Source organism: Globicephala melas, chromosome 5, assembly GCF_963455315.2.
Source record: "Globicephala melas chromosome 5, mGloMel1.2, whole genome shotgun sequence".
NCBI lineage: Eukaryota > Metazoa > Chordata > Mammalia > Artiodactyla > Delphinidae > Globicephala > Globicephala melas.
Genome location: NC_083318.1, coordinates 93,948,174 through 93,968,147, shown reverse-complemented (window position 1 = coordinate 93,968,147; position 19,974 = coordinate 93,948,174). Strand labels below are relative to the sequence as shown.

General features: G+C 45.2%; 1 protein-coding gene across 3 annotated transcripts in view; it reads right to left on the bottom strand.

Moving 5' to 3' along the window:
- The window catches only part of SHROOM3 (shroom family member 3), a 197,439-nt gene extending 186,118 nt beyond the window's left edge, over positions 1 to 11,321 (bottom strand). For 2 of the 3 annotated variants that reach the window (XM_060299510.1, XM_060299511.1), the window contains exon 1: positions 11,223 to 11,321. The gene's annotated coding sequence lies outside the window, so the exon portion shown is untranslated. The remainder of the gene's footprint in view (positions 1 to 11,222) is intronic. The other variant, XM_060299509.2, reaches the window with a different exon arrangement.
- Positions 11,322 to 19,974: the final 8,653 nt, after the last annotated feature.

The following is a 19,974-nucleotide window of genomic DNA, read 5'->3' as shown; positions in this document are numbered from 1 at the left end:
CTGCGCCACGCAGCTGCTGTTGGGTATGCTTTTGTTTTCACTGGGTATGTTTTCCTTCACAAATATTCAGTGAGTACGTATCATGTGCTAGGAACCATTCCAGGCACTGGGGACACCACACAGAACAAAATCTCTGCCATTAAGGAGTTTATAATCTAATGAGAGGAAACGGAATGAATAACTTTAGGAGTGTATGTCTCACAGGTGAAAAGAAAATATAAGGAGTGTTGGGGACATGGTAGAAAGGGGGCGGCAATTTTCAACTGGCTGTACAAGGAAGGCTAATATTTGAGCAAATACTTGAAGGAAGCAAGGGAGGAAGTCAAAAGGGTTTAATTGATTTAAAAAGTTTTAACTTACCTTTTGGAAGAACTTAAGTAATATGCAGCCACTAGTGAAAAACAATAATTCTCTTTCATCTTTTGCTCCTTTAAGTTATGAGGGTGAAGGACGGAAGGTTAGGAAACACATCTCACTCCCGTGACAACTCCGTGAAAGATTGTTTCAGGTGTCCAGGGCTTGCAAAACAACATAGCAACCCTCCCACATAAACAATAAACGCACTAATCAAGCAACCGACCCGAGGATGATTTCACACCTCCCACCCACCAAGCCAACGCAGCATCAGACAGGAGTTTGACAGCAGAACGAGGGGCGAGTGGAGAAGCTGCATTTTTCACCGACGAACTGTACACAGGATCCGGCAGTAAGTGGAGACAGTGACGTGGGGCTCTAGACCAGCGGGCAGTGGAACAAACACGTTAGGGATAGAGGCAGAGGCATCCTAAGGCTGGTCTTAGAGGCATAATTTTACCAAGGACACACCAGGCTCTACACGCTAGGATGCCAGAGGTGACAGAACCGTGAGAAGACAGGTAGCAACGAACACATATTTGAAGTTGCCACTTTAATTAGCAATGGTCAAAGGAGAAAGAGCCTTAGGGGTCATGTCCAGTCAGACAGACCCAGGGGGTTCCCAGCCTTTGGAAGGCTAAGTACCTGACGTTCTTAGAGTTCCCAAACCTATACTTGAAGCCTCTTGCCAGGACCTCACTAGGTTACCTGTGATCTTGGAGCAGTTATAATTAAATAAGACATAAAAATATACAATCCAAAAGGAAAGGGGTCAGCAAAACCGTGGAATTATCCAGAACAGGACAAAAGTGCCAGGACCTTCAAAGCTCTGATGTACCATCAAGGACGTATGTAGTGGGTGGTTTTTAGCAATCCTTTCCAGAAACCATTTCTCTACCCCTGGGTCTCAAGAAATGGGGGACTGGTGCTAAGGCTACCCACAGTGTGATTTTTAAAAACCGGGGACGGATGAAGTAAATGAAACAAGCTCATATGCTTCTTTCACTCGGGACCTCTTGACGTCGTCTTCACGTAGCGCATCCCATTAGATTGAATAAGTTCAATGGCGTCAAGCCATCCTTCTTTCATGGTTTGTTTCATGGGGGCACCATCCAGAGACGGCATGTAGAGTGAGCATGGCAACTGCAGTGTCATGGGTATGGGTCTACCCGCTCTAAATGGCGGCCCCAACACCTGCTGGTAAAAATGAACTCCTGGAGCAATGGCACGTGATAACGGCTCGGGTCACAGGTGTTCCCAGGGAAGGCCAGACAAGTGCTCCCCTGCCCACGCCCATTTGTCAGTAGTAACATCACTTGATGAGCTTTAGCTAGTGGGAACCAACTGCATAGCACAGGGAGAACAGCGTGGTGCTTTGCGACCACCTAGAGGGGTGGGATAAGGAGGGTGGGAGGGAGACGCAAAAGGGAGGGGATATGGGGATATACATATGCATATAGCTGATTCACTTTGTTATACAGCAGAAACTAATACGCCACTGTAAAGCAATTATACTCCAATAAAGATGTTAAAAAAAAAAAAGCGACACCTCCATATAGCAGTAATAGAGAAACAGATCTCATAGAAATGCTAGACCAGGAGCCACTGCTGCAGCAGCCCTTCCCTGCAGGCCTCTCTGGGTCCCGATGGTTCAGAGACCTCAGCAGGGGCTCTGTTTTTGCACCTTAGTTGCCCGCATTCTCAAGGCTCTGCTCTACTCACTGCCTCTCTTGAGTTGCCTTCTTGATTCTCCTCCCGCTACTCTCCTTATGACCCCTTCCACTCTGCCTTTCTTCTCCCTCTCAGTTTCTACCAACTCATTGTTTCTCTTTTCCACTTCAACTTACAGCTTAAACCAGCGGTTCTCAAACTTCACTGCCCATTAGAATCACCAGGGCAGCCATAAAAATGTCCAAAGCCAGGCTACACCCTATGACAATTAAATTAGACTTTGGGGGTGGGAGCCAGCCATCAGTTTGTTTAACTCCCTAGGTAATTCCAACGTGTAGCCAAGTTTGAGACAGACCAGCTTTAAGCTGTTTTGATGCAAGGATGCAGAATCATAAGTGGGCTCGTAGTCTAAATCAGAATCACCCAAACTAATTTTTTTTCTAGCTAGCGCACCCTGATCTAGAACTGGGGAAAAGGATTCCACCATAACTTTTGTGTGATCTCAGGACTGAGACTGCATATCCTCTACGAAGGCTCAAACAGAGCCCTTAATGGCTGGGCACGGAGGGGTGACTCCTGCTTGGAATACATTTGTCTGAAGTAAAACCATGTTCCATGTTATCCCAGGAATGAAACCAGGTCTTTTATCATCAAACCTCCTTCATGGGGAACAATACAGCATTCCTTTGTATGTGGCTAGTGTTCAGTGCGTAGCCAGTGAGCATATGTAACCCAATGAATAAAAATAAGTTATCATTATGTGCTACAGGAAAAATGTCCCTTTTCTCGTTACAGTAAGGGAGTCTTATTGCATACCTCTTAGGAAACCTAATAATGTGTTACATGAATTTTCCACGGGAAGGAACAACTGGCTAGGAAATCGAATACTATACTTCTAGACAGTGACATTCAAACCTACGACTCCAGGGAAGCCAAAAACTGCTCTGAGTCTGCTCCCAGCAGGATTGAAATACCTCCTCAAAGCATACTGAGCAAATTCCCATGATGCCAGGCCTCTTGGAAAAGTTTCTGGGGGTCGAAGGCCACTGCAGCTGCCTCCTTCCCCTCCTCTCAATCACTTGCTCAAGTGGAAAAAATGTTTAAGGGGTAAGTTACCACAGTTCTCAGTTCTCCTAATTTCCCCTCTGGGGAAGTCTAATCCTGGGTCTTCAGATGGGATGCAAACCGTACCGCAGCCGGGGATCTGTATTCACGTCCCAGATATTTGCAGCCTTTGCACAAGTGAAAAACTGAAGAGGGCAGAAGAGCGAAAGGACAAGTGAAGTACCAGTGTGGGCCGCGGGGCTGAGAGGGTCATCACAAGCGTTAGGGAGGCATGGAGGTGGGAGGTACCATACGGGACGCTCAGAGCCATGCTGCCGCCATACTGGGGGCCACCACAGCTCAGGGATCTCGTCAGAGGGCACTGGGACTCGCACACCCCCTACCTGCACCTCCACAGAGGACTCAGCCATGGAGCACAGCATGGGGCCCTCTTTTATATCTTGAGAGACAATTCTTGGAACTTACAGGGGACAAAAATCTTTCTCATGTGGCTTCTGTGTCCAGGCGAGGTAGAAGAAGCCACATTTGTTGTGTACCTGGCGAGCACTTGGAGCTTCAAGAATAGTTTTGCAGCTGTCTGTCAAAAGATGATTGTTCCTCTTCTGTTTGTCCTAGGCTCCTGCCTGTCCACCTGAGAACTGTTTTGTGACATCATCATTTCCCCAAACGCCGCGTATTGTGCTAAAGAACACGATCTTTTCCAATTGCTCAGCCTGTGCCACACACATGTGCCCGTAGAACCTGACCATTTAATTCAATGCACCAGGAGATGAAAGACACTTGCCTGAGAACTCCCTTCTGCAGTCAGAGGGTCCTATTCTGTATGCAGTCTCCCGCCAAGGAGCGCTGACTTGTTTCAGAATCAGAATGCTTCCTACTCAAGTTCTCCAGAGCACACGTGGTCTTTTTCTTTAAACCCTCATTCTGAACTTGGGCCTCGTTGGTACGGTCTTTAACACTACACTTCCTCTTAGCGAAAAGGTTATAATCAGAAACTTTAAAGCCCTACGTTCTCATCTGCACAAACAAGTCAAATGAGTGCATTAAATAAAACAATCATAAGAGTATGCAGTCGGGTACATTTTCTTGAGCTGAGACTACAACAGAAGCTTCTCATGGAATAATGACTCAAGATTTTATTCCAATGAACCGTTTTCATAAACACTATCTTACTTTCCCCTTACAGCAACTCAGTAGGGAAGATATTATTACTGTTCTCTACTTTAAGAAGAAACTTCAAGTCTCAGAGGGATTGAGCTATCCTCATGGTACGACGGCCAGCACACAGCCGAGCTCCAACTGGAGTCCCCATGATACGGACTTCTCTTCCCACGCTGTTTGCCATCTCACATCTGAGAACCAGGAACTTGGTGCTGTGCAGGCTGGTTTAGAGATTGCCAATTTATGAGGAAAAAAAAAAAACCCAGATGCTTTTTATGCTCTAGAAAAGTTTCCACCCTCCCTTCAAACTTTGCTGTTTTAAAAATAGGGAGTTCTGTTCAATTTACTTTTTAAAGCTGTTAATGAACTATTTCTTTAAATTGCTTTAAAATAGTTAAAAAGAGACATTAGGTGGTTAAGCAGAGTAAGATTAAGATGATTTAAGAATACAGCTGCTTTTTTAAGGAAATAGAGTCAGGCAGGGGTGTGTGTGTGTGTGTGTGTGTGTGTGTGTGTGCGCGCGCGTGTGTGTGTGTGTGTGTTTTATAAAATGTAACCATGAGTTAGAAAAGGAAATGATTTGCAAAATCCTTTTTTTATGAATAGTTCATTTTGCATTCTTCAAAAGGCCTTTAAAGCATTCCGTTCATTACCAGATACTTCTTACAAGATCACTGACTTGCAAATCCTGGGTGAGCTACAGCCTCACAACTCAATCTAGACATAAAAAGGTCAGAGAAACCTAACACGGAGGTAGCAAGTGTGTGAGCCACCCACCTCATTCCATTCCGATAATGTCATCTCACCATGCTAACCCTCAGAAATGTGGGATGGTCTCCTCAGGGGGAGCATGGGCTGAGGGCGGTGGTGAACCTAATTTCATCACCATTTTTGTTACGAGGGAGGAAGCAGCTGTAAGGCTACAAGTAGTTTTATTTCCAGAGGCTGATGGAGGGCCTTGAGTCAGAGAGTCAGTGGGGTGCACAAAGCAGTGAGGTGCATTTCCTCTGAACTCCCCAGGAAGTTCAAGGTCAGTGGGGAATCGCCTCTCCTTTCAGTTTTTCCTAAATGAATTAAAAATCAGTCTATTTGGGTTTTTCTTGGTTATGTTTTTTGCCTGGTTTTCTTTTTAATTAATTTATTTATTTTTGGCTGAGTTGGGTCTTCGTTGCTGCGCACGGGCTTTCTCTAGGTGTGGTGAGCGGTGGCTTCTCTTGTTGCGGAGCACGGGCTCTAGGTGCGTGGGCTTCAGTAGTTGGGGCTCACGGGCTCTAGAGCGCAGGATCAGTAGCTGTGGTGCACGGGCTTAGTTACTCCCCGGCATGTGGGATCTTCCCGGACCAGGGCTCGAACCCATGTCCGCTGCATTGGCAGGCGGATTCTTAACCACTGCGCCATCAGGGAAGCCCTTTTTGCCTGTTTTTTAAGCATCACGAATATTTCTAAATGAAGGAGGCAGCTGGGTGGAAAGCACTAGCTCACTGCTCGAGATGCCAAGACGCTGCAAGACCTGCTTCTCAGAGACCTCCATCCTCATTTTGGCTCTTCACATGTGGCCCTGGGCGAGTCCCGACACATCTTTGGGTGCAGTTCCCTCATTTCTACCTCTAGGCAGAGCCGTGGGGTGAAGTGACAAAACCTAGATTCTCAATCTGGCCCCTTCTAATTCTGATGATCCGATTCAGGACAGAAATCTCAGTCTGAACACAGGGCAAGTCACGAAGCCTGGGAGTACACATATTTTAGGCAAATGCTTATTGTTTGTTTGTTTTTACGAATTCAACCCTCCTTTCTCCTCAATTTCACTTTTCCCAGTAAAATGTGATCTAGTTTCACCCCCTTCTTCTCCTCACACACGAGCACATATATTCAGTCAAATAAAAAATAAACGTTCCCTTCCAACACGTCAACTCATAGACTAAATGAATGGGAAGGGGAGAAGCAGTATCAAATTTGCAGGGATGGTGGGAAAGTTCAGGAGTAAGATTTCATTTTAAAAAGGGGCTCATGTTTCCCCACCCTCTGTGTACTGTTCTGAATCAGACATGCTGCCCCCTATGCCTAGAAAGACCATTTCCCCACACAGCCTTCCTATTCACTGGGACCTCCAATCTTGTGCTGTGTTTTAGAGATTAAAATGGGCTTCTTTCAAGAGGTAACTTATTTCACAAATATGCAATTTATTCTCAGGAGAGTTTATCCTTTAATCACCTACACCATATACTGAACATACATATTTTCACTTAATTCTCACAATAATCCTTTGAGGCAAGAATCAAATTGAATGACTGTTTTCCAGGCAGCGTCGAACTTGCATCACCATCTCATGCATCCTTTCTCCTAGAAAGAAAGAATCTGACTTTCAAATGGCTTACATGTAACAAGAGTACAAAACATTTAATAGGAAATATACCCCCCAATTTGTCTTTGCCAAACCAACCATTGATACCAAACTTAGGAGTAGGATAGTATTTGGCAAAAGTAGCAACTTGATGCAGAAGGTTGAGAGGTTGGATTTACCAAGAAAAGTGGGTGGTTGGGGGCACTCTTATTGGGGTTACAATGCCCCATGGGTTACAGTGCCTTTCTGATGATCTGAGTCAAGACAGGAATTAGAGTCCCAACTCAGGGTGAAGACATGAGGTTAGATGCTTATCCAGCAATTAACCCCAACAGTCTGTTCTGAAAGGGAAATGTAGCCTTTGATTTTTTTAATTTAAAATTTAGCTTTTCTGCAAACAGCAGTGAGTACTCCCTGTACGAAAAGCACCTTGCCATCACCCTCAGGGATTTAAATTAAACCTGCAGACCCTTTCCTTCGTCTTTAGTTTCCATTCATTCTAAATGTTACTGGCTCTAAGACATGCATTTTACACCTACCTGCCAAATAAAGTCTCTGTTGATTTTAGAGAGGGTTTGGAGTATTGACCCTTATTTGTGTACATGTCTGCTTTCTTAATTTACATCCTTTGTACTGTCCTTGCATTCCACGAAGGTTTTCCTTCTTCAGTTTCCCTTCAACTGAGAGATGTTTGTTTTCCTTTTCGAAGGTCTTTTCTCCGGCTCACTTCTCATTTTATCATTTCTTCTCCATTTATCCACCACTAGCTGCAGACCTGTGTACTCAGCAGCGGACACATTCTCTGTCCTCATAAGCACACACATCACCCCCTTCACTCCCTCCTCCCAGAGGACTAAACGCTGCCTTCTTTATGGGTCAGCAGATCTTCTAAGGTCACTGACCCACAACTCACTTGAGACTTTGCCTTTCTCTTGTCACTGTAGCGTTTTAAGAAGGTGTTTTTACTTTTGATTGTTTTTGGCCACTGGGTAAGACACCCTCAAAACTTATATAAACACCACTACCCTGCTCTGCATTCCTGGCATATTTATGATGGATGAGGAAACCTGCCCAACCTGAGGTGCTACCCTCACCCACCCAAAACTAACTTTAAGAAAAAAGGAGGCAGGTACAGATGGAACTGCTGATATATATACACATTTTCACTAGGCAAATGATTTCTCCAGGAAGCAGACCTCCCAATCACGTTTCCTGGAAGACACCTCAATCTTTTTTAGAAGTATAGAGATCACTTAGGAAAAAAAGGAAACCTAGTAAATGAAATAACAAGTCACCCTGTTAGAATCAACTGTAAGGAAATGAAATCTCTGGACGTGACATGGGCCAAGATATAAAGGTAAGACTTCTCAGGAAAGTGGCAGCTCTACTAAGCATAGAGCCAGATTGATCCAGAGCATGGGGCTTCTACCCAGTTCTCTGTAATGTAAGGGAGGAATGTCTATCCATGTCCACCAAAGCATGTTTATAAATCCCCATCTCTAAATATGTGTGAGAAATAAAGACTGCCTCCTTCTCCTCGAACTCAGAGAGTTCAACTATAAAAATCAACACATAATAGATGAGATAAGACATATTCAAAAGGCATCTTAGAGACAAAATGTTTCCCACAGCAGAAGCAGAGTGCAAGGACTCTTCAGTAACCTTATCGATCGCATTAGCATATCTAAAGAAAGAATGTGTCAATCAGAAAGGGGATTTGATGTGGAGGGCAGAGAAGAAATGGGACAGGAGAGGAGCACTTTGGCAGAAGGATTCCCTGCGGTCCAGAGAGGAAAGGGCTCTGATTCAGCAGCGCGAACGTCTGGCCCGCCTGGCAGACGCGTCTCCAATGGAAAGATGGGCCATCTGGCCATCAGCGCGGATGCCAGCACACTCTGGCGCCTCAGACCCACTCTTTACTCTTGAGTCTGAGATCAGCACGCAACCTCCTGACCTAATTATGGACCGACTTCCTATGGTCCTTCCTTTCTCCTGTGGGGATAAAGTTTACTGATTCTTGGGCCCCTTGGGATACGTATTCCACTTACAGCTGTCTTCTTCAAAATGAGTTAATGCGTTGACATTCTGGTGCATATCCTTCAATTTCCTATGAGTTTGGACGATGTGAATTAACATTCCTAAATTCCGTGAGATCCTGGGCACTGTCATGACCAGTTCTGTACTTGTCATGACCAGGTCTGTAAGGTTGGGGACCAGCCCCTTAACGGTGGTAAATTCACGAAGGGGATAAAAGGGTGAGGGTGGGAGCTTCTTGATAACCAGGCGTCCAGCATATTTGGTAATATGGCAATAGTCCGTATCGCCACGTGCCTCTCCAACCCAATTCAGGATAATAATGAGCAAATACTGCACATCTACTATGCATTTATACTTTATACATTAAATCTTCAAAATGCCCTTTTGAGGCAGGAATTATTATTTCCTATTATTATTTTATAAATGAGAAAATTGAGGCTTATAAAAGAGGCCCAAAGTCACACAATTTGCGAACGACAAGGACAGATTTCAACCCCAGGATTGTCTGTTGCCTGTTCTGCTGGAAGAAGCGATTCAAATCTCATGTCACCACCAACTAGAAGGCATAACTGGAAGCCAGCATGACTACTTTTCATAGTTGGGAACAGGGCAGCCCTCTCCGGAGGTTAACCTATCACCAGAGTCCCATCGAAACATACCGAGAGTGTGGATTCCGCTGTCAATCCTCAGCAGACAAATGCCAGTGTTCTCAAGTTGGACTTTGGGTTCCAGTGCCAAAGTGAGTTCAAAACCTTCAACACTCTTCTGGGCACATGGAACAGACCTAATGGTTCTGAGCCTTCCAACCCATCTATGTGAGAAATCGGCCACTGTGTTTGGGATGACTGCTTGCTTTACTCAAATCTTGACCCACAAATAATGGACCTATGCCTCGAGCTGGCCAATAATAATAAAAGTAATGGCAGCAGCGCCTGTTGTTACCATGAGTTACCACGTAGAGTATTTCATTAAAGCATTCTGATCACCTTGTAAAGTAGGTATTTTAATCCCCAATCAAAAATAAGGAAACTGAATCTTCAATAAGGTTAAGTAATTTGCCCAAGATCACATAGCTGGAAGATGGCAGCCCTAGAATTTGAACCCAGGCCTGATCTGACTCTGGTGCCTATACTTTGAGCCACTCTGCATCACTGGCCACCAGAGAAGCAAGCCCTGAAGAGAAACCAGACACAGCCCAGCACACTGCGGAGAGTCACTAGAGCCTGGGGACGTGGTGGGACCACACCCACGGCTGTGTTTTTGTGGTTGGGAGGAGCTGCTGTTCCCCTGAGCAAGGGCTCACACCCCTGAGGAGTGAATGCATGCAGGCGCAAGTGGTCCCCTAAGAGACTATATGAGACATGATGAGAAGACCAGCTTACTGTTCACATCTTAAAAACGGCATGGGGCTTCCCTGGTGACGCAATGGTTGAGAGTCCGCCTGCTGATGCAGGGGACACGGGTTCGTGCCCCGGTCCGGGAAGATCCCACATGCCGTGCAGCAGCTAGGCCCGTGAGCCATGGCCGCTGAGCCTGCGTGTCCGGAGCCTGTGCTCCGCAACAGGAGAGGCCACAACAGTGAGAAGCCCGCGTACCGCAAAACAAAACAAAACAAAACAAAAAAACGGCATGGTTTGGTTAATGACTCCTGAAGTTCCACCAACTTAAACATTCTCGAGTACTATAACATTTATTTGTCATGTGATACAACCAAAACCTGATTAATGAAGAAGTATCCAAACATATGTAAGCCCAGGACCTAGTAGGTCAAAGTAATAACACTCAGGTGGCCTGGTGAAGCTCAACCAGAAGCATCTAGACTCCTTCGTCGCTCTTCCACTCACCAGCCCCGCCACCTTCAGTAACGTACTTAACCTCTTGCGTACAAAGTGAGGATAATGCTAGCTATCTCACCAGGTTCTTGCGCAGGTTCAATGAACATATTTACCTATGTTAATATAAAACATCTCCAGCGATGCTTGGCTTGTAATAATGATGGAAAAAAATGTTTAACTTCCTTTCCTTTTCCATATGTAATTCCTTCACCACGAGTTGTTTTCCTGGAACTAAGAAGCTTCTTACTCTAAAGCATCATAACCAATCACAAGCCAAACCTTTTCCAGCAGAGGAACCACCACTATCACGACCAGAAAAACAAAACAAACCAAACAAAAGCGGGAATTCACTTGTTTTGATGACCTACCCCGCAGACTCCCGGGTGGGTGAGGCTAATGGAATGCTCCTAAGGCACCAATCCCATGCTTTCTCCTGTCCCACAGGGAGACGACACCTCACAGAGTCTGACCACATCGGGGATCAGGGTCACGTCTCATCAAGCCCGGAAATGGATAAAGTACAGTGAACCCTGCCAAGCTAGCCCCTGCTGGGAAAGCCAGGGTTTCACAAGACCGTAGCGTCTGAAATGTCTTCACAAGCTGCAAGATGGGCAAGGAAAATTGCGCGCGGGCTAGGGGCGGGGGGCGCCATAAGGATCCACGTGGCGAGGTTTAAAGAACAAGCTCTTTAGGGCGGGGGGGGGGGGGGGGGGGGGCGGGTGGAGGCGGAGGAGGAACCTGGCGCGCGCCCAGCCTACCTGCGCACCAGCAGCCGCAGGGTCTTGTAGGATCCTTTCACCAGGGAAACGGCCTCCCGCCGCGAGCTGCTCAGCACCACCGCGTTGATGCGCACCACCTCGTCCCCGGCCCGCAGTTTGGAGGTCACCAGGTCCGCTTTGCCCCCTTCTTCGATCTGCTCGGAAAGATGAGGATCCACAGGTGAGTGGCCCGGGGGCCTAGCCTGGACTCCCGCAAAGCCCGCTCCACCGGCTGCAGCCACACCCTACTCCCATGGCCAACTTCAAGAAGGCAGGGATGGATGGCCTCCTGTCTCCACACCTTCCAGCCCTCAGCCTGCCCACAGAGGGCGCTCGGAAACCTAGGCTGAAGGGATTAAAGAACTCGGTTTCCATCCACAACCACTCACGACCTCCATCCAAAGTCCCTCAAAGCAACTGTTATATTCCTTTAGAAGTTGCGTTCTTCTTACCTCATTTATTTTTTATTGTCTAAAATGCTAACTCATGGGGTAGATAAACGGTGGTACCTCCGGACAATGGAATATTATTCAGCACTAAAAAAGAAATGAACTAACAGTCCATGCAAAGGCATGGAAGAACTTTAAATGCACGTTATTAAGTGAAAGAAGCCAGTCCCCGAAGGCTATATATGGAACGATTCCAACTCTATGACATTCTGGAAAAGGCAAAATTATGGCCACAATAGAAAGATGTGTGGTTAGATAGGTGGGAAGAATTGGCAGAGCACAGAGGATGTTTAGGACAGTGACACTATTCTGTGTGATACTATAAGGTTGGATACATGACATCACACCATAGAACATACAACACCAAGTGTAAGCCCTAACGTAAGCTATCGACTTTGGGTGATAATGACGTGTCATTGTAGGTTCATCAGTTGTAACAAATACACCACCATGATGGGGATGTTGGTAATGGGAGAGGCTATGCGAGGCAGTGAGGGGCAGGGGGTATGTGGAGACGCTCTCTACTTTCTGCTCTGTTTTGCTGTGAACCTAAAAACTGCTATAAAAAACAAAGTCTACTGAAAAGTGGAATTCATTCAACAAAGTGATTCAACACTTGCTGTATGCCAGAAATTGTTCCAGGAGCTAAGGCTGTAACAGTGCACAAAACAGACAGAAACCCTTGCTCTTCTGGCGCTTAGGAAGCAAGCACTAAACGTAATTATCAAGTAACTGCTGTGTTATGTTAGAAGTTGGTGAAGTGCTTTGGAAACACAACAGAGCAAAATAATGTTTGATCCCGTGGCGTGTCAATAATGATGAAAGGGAATAAAAAGGGAAAAAATAAAACAAAAACAAAAAGCAAGTAAACAAACCTGACCCGTATTTTTTCTTTTTTCAATAATTACTCTCCAGAATTGCCCCCATGTTCAAAAACCTTCAATAGGTCTCAACATATATAAAATAAACCAAATTCCTATAATAATTTTGTGAATTTGGTCCTCACCAGCTTTTATTTTAGCTAAAACTAATACTTTATTTTTAAGATAATGTTCACTAATTTATTATTAAATCACTATATATTCATTAGTTTATGATAAAGGATGAAAATAATTCAGAAAGTGTGCAAAGGGAAAGGGAAAAAGTGAATCTTACCCTGGCTCCATGTTACTCTCTATGTTACTCTCTAAAGGTAACACCTGTTTACAGTGTAGCTTATGAATTTCATATACAGATGGTCCCTGACTTCCTATGGTTCAATTTACGATTTTTCTACTTTACAGTGATGTGCAAGTGATATTCCTTCAGTAGAAACTGTACTTTGAACTTCTCCTGGACTAGCGATGTGTAGTCATGATGCTGGGCAAGGTAGCAGCCACAGCTCCCAGTCAGCCACGTGGTCACCAAGGTGGATGACTGACACACTGATAACCATTCTGTAACCTTACAACCATCCTGTTTTCACTTGCAGTACAGTAGTCGATAAATTACATGAAACATTCAACACTATTATTAAACAGACTTCGTTTTAGATGATTTGACCAACTGTAGGCTAATGTAAGTGTTCTGAGCATGTTTAAGGTGGGCTAAGCTAAGCTAAGTTCAGTAAGTTAGATGTATTAAATGCATTTTCGACTTAACGATACTGTCAACGTACAATGAATTTATTTTGACGTAACCCCATTGTAAGTCAAAGAAGACCTGTACATATATTTTTTTCTTTTTACAGAAACACCACACTATACACATGTCCTCAACTATCTTTTGGCATTTACCAGAGAGGCATTAAACTGAGGTGGTTAAGAGTTTGAGGAGTCAGACAAATAGCCTAAAGGAGGAAGTCACTTATTCTCTCCAGGCTTCAGACGTCTCCCTTACGAAGCAAGGATAATGACAGCACTGCCTCACAGCGCTGCAGAGAGGATTAACGAGATGAGCCACATGAACTGGCAAACACGGTTCCTGGCTTACGGTAGGATTTCAAAAGTGGTAGCTACGGTTATCAAAAATCATGTATCATGAAGATACTTCCATTTATATCAGATTCTACTCTAACATCTTGGTAGGATTCATTTAGCTATTCTTTGTCGTTGGTCATTTCCCCCTGCTTTTCTATTCATTCTACTATCCCTGCCGACCTTCTGTAAATTCACCTTTCCCCCAAACACACCGGGCCCACTCTAACCTCGAGGCCCTACACCAGCAACTCAGATTTCCCTCCACCTGGATTGCTCCCCGCTACCCACAGCACCCATGGACAGCTCTAAGAGCTGCAGTGTACCCTCAGGCTTAAGAGCTGGGGCTCTGGAACCAGACTATCTGGCTCTGTCGCTTCCTAGCTGTGTGACTTTAGCCAGGTTATTTAATCTTACTGTGCCTCAGTTTCCTCTTCTGTATGAGGATAGTACTTACCACAGAGACTTTCGTGAGCATCAAGTGAGTTCATGCAAGTAAAGGGCTTAAACAGTGCCCAGCACACAGTGCCCATTCCCTGTCCATAGTCCCACCCCATCCCCAGCTTGGCTGTGAGCTCTGAAGATAGGAACCTAGACTCCATCTTTCCTTACCCCAGAATGCCTCCCCAGAGCTTTGTGCACAGGACCTCCTCGTATTGGTTCACTCATGCAACAAAGATTCACTGAGCATCTACTGTGTGTCAGGTATGGAGCTAAAAGCTGAGGGGGCAATGACGAACACCACAGATACAACAGTCCCGTTTAAATTCCAGTGTGTAGAATTGAACCCCCTCTGTATTGTTTGCTAACGTTTTCAATAAGATGAGAATGAAATGAGACCTAGGAAATGACCAATTTCTTACATAAAAAAGGAAGTCAAGGGCTTCCCTGGTGGCGCAGTGGTTGAGAGTCCGCCTGCCGATGCAGGGGACACGGGTTCGTGCCCCAGTCCGGGAGGATCCCACATGCCGCGGAGCGGCTGGGCCCGTGAGAAATGGCCGCTGAGCCTGCGCGTCCAGAGCCTGTGCTCCGCAACGGGAGAGGCCACAACAGTGAGAGGCCCGCGTATCGCAAAAAAAAAAAAAAAGAAAAAAAAAAGGAAGTCAAGAAAAGCTCATTTGTGTAGTTTATATCATGCTCTTCTCATGACTGATTTAATGCGAAAGCAAATGTTACGAGGAAGAAAGGCATAAAGAGTGTCGTTGTTCACTGTGCTGATAAACTATTTCCATAACACTTTGTATTTCCAGAGTTTCTCATAATCTCTTCACTTTGTACGGAATTTTGAGGCTTGAAGTGCTTATTTTCAACAAGTCAGGAAATTCCCTGGCAGTCCAGTGCTTAGGACTCGGCGCTTTCACTTACGGGGCGCTGGGTTTGATCCCTGGTCGGGGAACTAAGATTCCGCGAGCCATGCAGCGCGGCCGAAAAATAAAAACAATCATTTATAACTAAAACTGAAAAAAGTGGGGGCTGGGATGATTTTTTGTTATGGCATTTATTTACCAACCATCAGCTGGGCACCTGCGCTACGAATTGATTCTCAGATCTCTCCAAACTCTCTCTGATTGATTCATGCTGTCTTCGGGTTTTAATCCCTACCAGAGATGACTTTTAGATATTTCCTCTAACACTAAGCCCTTACCCTATATTTTCAGTTTCTTTTTTCCTCTTCCTCCTTTTTCCTCCAAAGACCCTGGCTCCATCATGAAACTTCTCCTTATCAACCCAGATTGAATCTCTCTCTTTCTCTTCTGAACAATTTCTACCTGCCTGGAGACAAGCCACAGCACTACCTTTGTCATGGGTATTTCTGACCATGCCCTCTCCCCTCTTCTAGGTTTTAAACTCCTAGAGGTCAGAAACTCTTTCATCCCAAATATCTTTTGAGCATCTACCATGTGTCAGGTGCTGTTCTAGGACTGGCGAAATGTCAAGGAAGGGAACAAACTTTATGTTCTCCTTTCTTGGAGTTTACATTCTAGTATGTTCTTAGTATATTTCAGGAGGCAGTTCAGAGAACATACAGTGATCCAAACAAGCTGGGTTCTTTCTGTTCTTTGGGTGTTTCAATTCATCCATAAACACAACTGTCCTTGGGAGACCAGGCGATTTCTAGTGAATCACAGGAGTCCTAGGAGGTCTGTTTGGTGCTAGGATTTACCCAGGGGTTCTACCCAATAGGCCCAAGTGAGCCTGGAATTGAGCCGGTTGGGCACGTGTAGACCCCTCATCTAACTCCTTTCAGCTAACCACATTAGTCCGCCATATTAGTCCGTGGATTACCTGGGACCCCCACGTTACCCCCTCCTCCTCTGCCGCTGGCCCTTCTGCTGCCTTCCTATCTGGAAGCATCAGTGTCAGTGGGTGTTCTACTTGTTGGTAACTCAGATAGTACACCTGGTTGCCAAGAACATTGAAGCTATTGGCTAAAACAGGGCTGTGACTCACCATAACCTATATTGTTGTCTCCATTTATTATCACAAATGAGATATTGAGATGCATCTGCTGATGCAGTGGTAACACAATTGATGTCAATCTATTGTGGCTAATTAAATGCATAAATCTTTTGTTTTTTTAAATCTATGAACCAATCAAGATTCATGAATTTCTTTATTATTATTAATTATTTTGGCTGCATTGGGTCTTCGTTGCTGCATGCAGGCTTTCTCTAGTTGCAGTGTGCAGGGGCTACTCTTCGTTGCAATGCATGGGCTTCTCATTGTGGTGGCTTCTCTTGTTGCGGAGCGTAAGCTCTAGGCATGCAGGCTTCAGTAGCTGTGGCACACGGGCTCAGTAGTTGTGGCTTGCGGGCTCTAGAGTGCAGGCTCAGTAATTGTGGCACACGGGCTTAGTTGCTCTGCGGCATGTGGGATCTTCCCGGACCAGGACTCGAACCCGTGTCCCCTGCGTTGGCAGGTGGATTCTTAACCACTGCACCACGAGGGAAGCCCTGCTTAAATCTTAAGTTTATGTCGATTATGCACACTGTTTATCTAAAATCATTATTAGAACTTTTTTAAACAATTCATATTTACAAAAGGTTTAACAATAATTCTCTTGAACGAGTCATCAAAAAGGATTATACCTCTAACCTCAACCTCTGCTGATACTGTCCACCAACAAGACCCATTGAAAAATGAAGCTTATTATTTTAAACCTTTGGACCAATACTTGAGCAGCTAAAGAGGTCACTGGCGTTGTTTGTCCAATTTCACCTGCAGAGAATTTACCCATTCCAAGAATGTGATTGTCCACAGGTTAAATGACTTCAGATAATACACCATGTACACCTGGGTGGGAAATCCCTAAGCTAACAAACTAGGGAGAAGGCGATTATACAGCTGGATACTAGCACACTTCGTCCCTTCTCAAATCGTAAGTGCATCCACACATGTAAGATTAAATTGATTTTGCTCTTACGACCATGTGAGGGGGTGGTTTTTGAATCCTTTATAGTCTTTCACATTGCGGGACATTTACCACCTAACATAGCGCCTGCACATAATTAGTGATTGATAAACATGTGTTGAGCAAATCTGGGGAAGCCAACTTTAAGGAAATACAATACTGGGTGATACATGCCATGATAGAAATGTATTCAAAATATAGGTATAGGCAAAAAATAGGTAAAGGGGAGAGTCGTCTGTCCGTGTCAGCAGCTGGATGAGGCATGTGAAGGGGCAAGGAGTCAGGCCCATCTCCTCCCTTCTCTCTGAACCCTGGTAGCCCAATCTAAATGCGGAAGCACAAAGCTGCCATGGGGACGGGTCCTGTGTTCTGCTTCTCCAGGCTTGTGCCCTCCAAAACCAGATGCCTCGACTCTCTGCCCCCCAGTCCTGTCCTGCATCTTATCACCACAGCAACAGCTGCAGCATCACCGCAGTCAGAAGCACGTCACGGGCAGCAACCTAGCGACCGTGTTGCAACTTCGATTAGATCAGGTCACGCTGTTCCGCATGACCCTCATCTCCACACTCAGAACAGAAACCAAAGTTCTCCCTGTGCACCGCAGACCCTGCTGGATTTGGCCCCTCACCTTTCCACTTCCTTTTGCTCTCCTCCTTGCTTACTCCACACTGGCCCTCGGTCTCCTGGTGGCCTGTGGAGTTTGTCAGGCGCACTCCCGCCTCAAGCAGGCTCTTGTAGCTGCTTTTCCCTCAGGTAATCGCTCGCCCTTCTCCCCCGCCTTCTCCAGGTCTTTACACGAACTCAGCTTCTGGAGGAGGCCTTTCCTGACCACCCCTCTAGAATTACAACCTCTTCTCTTCGTTCCCATCTTTCCTTTCTTTCTTTAGCACTTCAATCATGATCTAACTCACTATACTTTTTACTTATGTGTCTTGTTCATCACCTGTCTCCCCAACAGAATGTCAGCCCCGTGGGGGCAGGGACTTGGGTCTGTTTTGTTCGCTGCTGTGTCCCCAGGGCTCAGGACAGCGGACAGCATGGGGCACAGCACTTGCTCGATATTTATTGTATGAGCGAATGAGTCCTCATCATCATTGCTATCAGTTGTTGAGTGCCTTCTGCGTTTCAGTAACTTTACTGCATCATCTTAAAAGTCACAAAGCCTCTGTAAGATATTATAATCTCCTTTTTCTAAACAGTAAGCCTCAGAGGGGTCAAATGACCTGCTGAGGGTTGCAAAGTCAGTAGAAGAGCAGAGCTGAGGCTGCTAGTCAAAGGCCACGCTTGCCAGCCTGCTGCCTTGAGAATCCCCCAGGTCTTTGTCCTCACGCGAACACTTCTTCACTTGTAGGCCTGATCCTTCACGTGCCCGGGGAAACCTGACACCCAACACGCCTGCCTTCTCACCCTCCTCTTTCAGGGATGCTAAGAACTCCAGAGCTATTACATGAGCTCACAGGTTCAACAGAATTCACAGCTTACACGTCAGAAACAGTTGGCATTTCAGTGCCACTGGGACAAGAAGACCCGGCCAAGTAAAACTGAACGTGGAATGGTTTCCATTTATAATTCTATCTGGAGCTTTAATTAAAATCAAACTCATCCTGTAGACATCTACCACAGTTGAATTTCACCTGCCTTCTAATGTCTGAATTCTTGAGTGATTGCTTTTCCTTTCCTGACTACTTTCATTCCTGGATGATCCCAAGGGAGGAGTATGGGGAGGAAAGGGTAATTCAATAACTCACAGTCAATCCAACGAAACATACAATTTGTTTGCTGTTTTGTGCGACTGGTGATTTGAGGAGAGATACACTCTCCATAACTGCAAAATTATATTAAAGGAATAAGAAAATACAGAAAGAATTAAAAAAATAAGTAGATAAAGAAATCTATGGGGCTTCCCTGGCAGTCCAGTGGTAAAGACTCCATGCTCCCAATGCAGGGGGCATGGGTTCAATCCCTGGCTGGGGAACTAAGATCCTGCATGCTGCGCGGTGCGGCCTGAAAACAACAACAACAACAAAGAAATCTCTTAAAAATCTTTCAAACAAAGCTGTTGGACAGCTGTTGCTTTCTATTCGCTTGGAATTATCGTTATAACCTGGTGGGCATTCTTGGTTTTAAGCTGTACATAAAGTAGGGACAATGAAATAAAGTGAAATTGATAAAAGTTCCTCCAAGAAACTATATCTGGCTCTCGGGTCCTATGAAATGAACAAGCATTTCTTGGACCCCAGAACTAATCGCTGGACTTTAAACAAAGCAGAGAGACATCCCTACGAGTTGCACTGAGTGACATGAGGATACAGGTATGATGCCTCCCTTTCTCATCACCTGCTGCTTGTCTAACCCCAAATCGTTAGGTTTATACTGTTGAAGACTCCTTTTTCAGGTCATAAAATGATGTGTATTGTAGTGGAAGAAAGAACACTGGCTTAAGAGTCAGGAATCCTGTGCCCTAATCCAGACTCTGGCCCTTTTTATCTGTAGGGTCCCGGATGAGTCTCTCATCCATAACATGACCTGTTGGTCATCTATTCCCACTTACGATGACCAGCAAGGAAAATTCCACAGTTTTATTTTAAATTGGAATACATATACAACAGTTACTATTTAAAATTATATAGTCACTTTCTTTTGCTATTTTCTAAATAGGAGGTATATTATTTCTTTTTTGAAAATAAATTTATTTATTTATTTTTGGCTGTTTTGGGTCTTTATTGATGCTTGTGGGCTTTCTCTAGTTGTGGTGAGCGGGAGCTACTCTTCGTTGTGGTGCACGGGCTTCTCATTGCAGTGGCTTCTCTTGTTGCGGAGCACGGGTTCTAGGCATGCGGGCTTCAGTACTTATAGCACGCGGGCTCAATAATTGTGGCTCGCGGGCCCTAGAGCACAGGCTCAGTAGTTGTGATGCATGAGCTTAGTTGCTGCGC